The following is a 3,595-nucleotide window of genomic DNA, read 5'->3' as shown; positions in this document are numbered from 1 at the left end:
GGCGGGGAGTGGTGGTCAGGAGTCTGCAGGGCTCTATAAGCTGAGCACATGGGAAGGTGGGTGAGGGGAGGCAGGATCAGTGGAAAGGAGCCAGGTGCATCCCTAGAACCTTCTGGGGAATTCAGCAAACACTGAGGGTCAACACTCAGAATGTAAATGCTCTGTGGTCTTAATTTGAACAAAACTGTGCCAAACGCTATATTTCCCTGGAGTCAAATTGTGGGATATTGGAGCAGGAGCGTAGGCTATATATTTTTTTCCTAAGAGAAATTTATGAGCTGGCCTCCTGGAACCATGTGGAAATTGACCGGCCTGTCGGTGCAGATTGGCCCTTTGGATAACCAGGCTTCCGGCTGCTGAGAAAAGCTCTCTAGGCCTGTGGCCCCGGTGCAGGGAAGGTGGGTCTCTGGTGGAGAAGGGCGTGGCGCCACTGGTGACCCTCACACCCTGAACTTCGGGCGGTGTGTTACAGAAGTGTCAGCCTGTGGGCCCAGCCGCAGGGAGAAGGACGTCAGGTGAGCGGAACTGTCCCCGCTGAAGAGTCCCAAACCATGAGGACAGACAAACCTCTGCACCAGGGCGCTGGGGAAGGAGCAGCCTCTACAGGGCCGTGGTCACTCCTGAGGGCATTGCACAGGTGGACAGACCCGACCAGGCCTGGAGTGTCGCACACTCAGACATGAGGGTGCCTGGCCACTCTCAGGTGTGACTCTTCAGATCATCGGCACCAGTTCTCTCACCTGTGAATATGAGCAGGGCCTCCTGGACTCCTGTTCAGTCCAAGGCCGATTTGGAGTGGACAGTCTGCTTGGGCTGGTGGAGAGCAGTCCAGAAGCAGAGAACAGGCAGGGCCCTCCTCCACCCATGGCCACCTTGAGATACACAAGGGGCAGTAAGCCCAGGGTGAGGGTCATGAGAGCCAAGGACCCAAGGCAGGAGTGGAGCATGGGAGTGGCTTTGGGGTGGGATCCAGAGACACCAAGAGTCCGATCCAAAGCGTAGGAATTCAGGCAAGGACACGGGATCTGGACCAAACCAGGAAAGCAAAGGGGAAGGGAGGAGCTGGAGCAGAGTCAGGGGCAACTCAAACAGCCCCCAGATAGCCTGAGAGCCCCCAGGTACCCAGCTGCCCAGGTGGGCTGTTGAGGCACCAGGTGTCAACCCCTGGACAAGGGTCTGTGGGACAGTAGGAAGCCCAGAGGGTCTGAGCTGGAGAGGAGCCAGACCAGGATGCACTGGCCACAGGAGGCCAGCTTGGAATCTGACGAGGGAAGGAAGTTCTGGGGAAGCATGGCGACTCCTGTTGTCCAGGGGTGGATGACATGCAAAAAAGTGACATCTGACACAGGCGTGCTCCTCTTGTGAGGTTGTGAGGCCCCTTAACCACTCTGCGAGGGGATCCTGTTATCATTCCCACTGTTAAGATGAGGACAGAGTCCCCGCGGCTGGCGTAGCCCACCCAGGGCCACACAGCCACCGAGCGGCAGAGCCTTCCTCAACCTCTGCCCTCAGGGCACCCTGCCTCTCGGGCACCTGCGCAGCCAGGGACGTTGCTTGGTTGGCAGATGAAGGCGGCGAGCAGTTGGCCCCTGGTGTAGAAGCAGATCATGCTGAGGAGGAGACAGTGCTGGCTAGCACTCTCCTGTGGACGGGGACTCCGTTCTGCCTTCCAATTCACACAGGGACAAGAAGGAAATGATCAGTCACTGAGACAGCCTGCTCGCCTGCCCTATGCAACGTCGGGGAGCCTCCAGGGAATTGCCTCTGGATCCCTGGAAGGCCGCCTGGGTACCTCTCCCATCTGCCCTCTCCTACCAGCTCTTCCTGCCCTTGTCCCGGGGAGCCTCACCTCAGAGACTCCAGCCTCTCCACAAGGGTCTGTGGACCAGACCCTGTGACCCAGCCACCATGTCACTGCCCTGCCATACCTCCTGGAACTGCCGCTTCAGGAAAACCAATTTTGTTTGATAGACAGGGCACAAGCACATCTCCCTGTTCATTCCAAGGAAGGAGTGCATCTTCTGGAAAGAGTTTGAATCCAGCATTATGTCGGAGGCCAAAAGGAGGTTGAGGGGGAGGTTCTTGGGACCACACCAGCCCCAGGAGCTGGTCCTCTTGCAGAAGACACAGGGTTCTGGAGCATGCCTCCTGAGCAGCCCACTGGGTCTTCAAATCACCTTTATGGAGGTTTAAGGTAAATACGATAATAACGTGCCTCCGCTGAAAGGCCAGATCTGAGGAGCTCTGACAGGTGTACGTGCAGACGCAATGGCCTCCCTAATCAAGACAGAACGTCCCACCCCCCACAGGGCTCCTTGTGCCCTCTTTTATCAGCCCTCACCCTCAGGCATCCACTGCTTGTCCATTTTGAGATAATTTTTGTCTCTATTCAGTTTGGGACCTGGCTTTGGGATCTGCCAAAGGTGGGCGCAGGCAGTAGCTTCCAGGCCTGTTTCCGCCAAGCCTGGATCTCGGCTCTTGGGCCAGCTTGGAGGGCTCTGTCCATGGCCCAGCTGCCTCTTCCCCTGCCTGGCCCAGCTTCCTGCATGCACAGGACAGTGAGGGGGAAAATCTTCTTATATGACCAAGTGCACATGTCCGTGCAGTCCCAAGAAGCCATTATTGTGGGCTTCAGCGAAGCAATCAACGAGTGAGTTCCCCTCAAGAGGGTTGGAGTCAAGGGCCACATCTCTTTCGTCTCACCTTGCAGGTGAGCAAGCTGCGCTTCTCTCTGAGAGTGGTCTTCCATGGTGAAGGTAGGTCCTGTGAAGACAGGGGAGACCCTTAACAGTGACTCTGTTGAAGTCTTGTTCCTGTGACAGCCTACTGGATAGCCCTGGGTTCCGGAGTCCTTCACAATTACCCGCCTGGCTTCTGTTTATCTGGCTCTACCTGCGCATTTTAGTTCTCCCTCCAGGCGGTCAAATGTGGGTTAATAGTTGTGCATGTCTTAGATCAGCTCAAAGAGAACTTTCTTTTTTCCCCTAAATGAGAACTAATAGTCTCTGAACGCAGAGGTTTTTTCCCTAGTGCATTAGGGTCGTGGATTGTGACGTTCATCTCTCCTCCTGGGCCCAATAGCCCCACTTAGAATAATCCCATCAATTCAGAAGGGATTTACACAGGATTTGCTTTGCCAGGTCCCCAGGCCGTGTAACAGGGCGTTGGCTACTGCTGTCCTAAGCTCTCCTAAAAACAGCAGCAACAGCAAAAATGACATGAAGTGCAAAATCATATGAGTTAAGAGATCCCATCAGGGTGGCAGCATTGAGGACCCTGTGACATGGAATGGGGCAGGCCAGGGATCCTCCCCCAGGGAGGATAGGGTGGCCTGTTTGAGAGAAGCGTCGGTCATCTGTTAAGCCTGAGAAGGAGAGCAGGGCCTGTGGTGGCCGCCCTGGCAAAAGCTCACCCTTCCTGCAGTGGGCAGAGTGGGCAGTGAGGCTAGGGCAGGGGAGGCTTTGAGTGGACCCTGCAGGCTGGTGGTGTGAAGAGAGCCGGAGGTGGGGAGGCAGAGCCCCACCAGTGAGGACGGCTCTGTGGCAGCTCAGGTCAGACCTGTCACACATGGAGGTTGCAGAAGAAGCATCTGGGA

At 56.2% G+C, this 3,595-nt stretch overlaps 1 protein-coding gene across 4 annotated transcripts in view; it reads left to right on the top strand.

Moving 5' to 3' along the window:
* Nucleotides 1-3,595, top strand: part of Galnt17 (polypeptide N-acetylgalactosaminyltransferase 17) — a 362,408-nt gene that overhangs the window by 350,169 nt on the left and 8,644 nt on the right. The gene's annotated exons all lie outside the window — the stretch shown is intronic.

Source organism: Marmota marmota, unplaced genomic scaffold (genome assembly GCF_001458135.2).
Source record: "Marmota marmota marmota unplaced genomic scaffold, marMar, whole genome shotgun sequence".
NCBI lineage: Eukaryota > Metazoa > Chordata > Mammalia > Rodentia > Sciuridae > Marmota > Marmota marmota.
The sequence above is the reverse complement of the archived record's forward strand: the minus strand, read 5'-3'. Positions and strand labels throughout refer to the sequence as shown.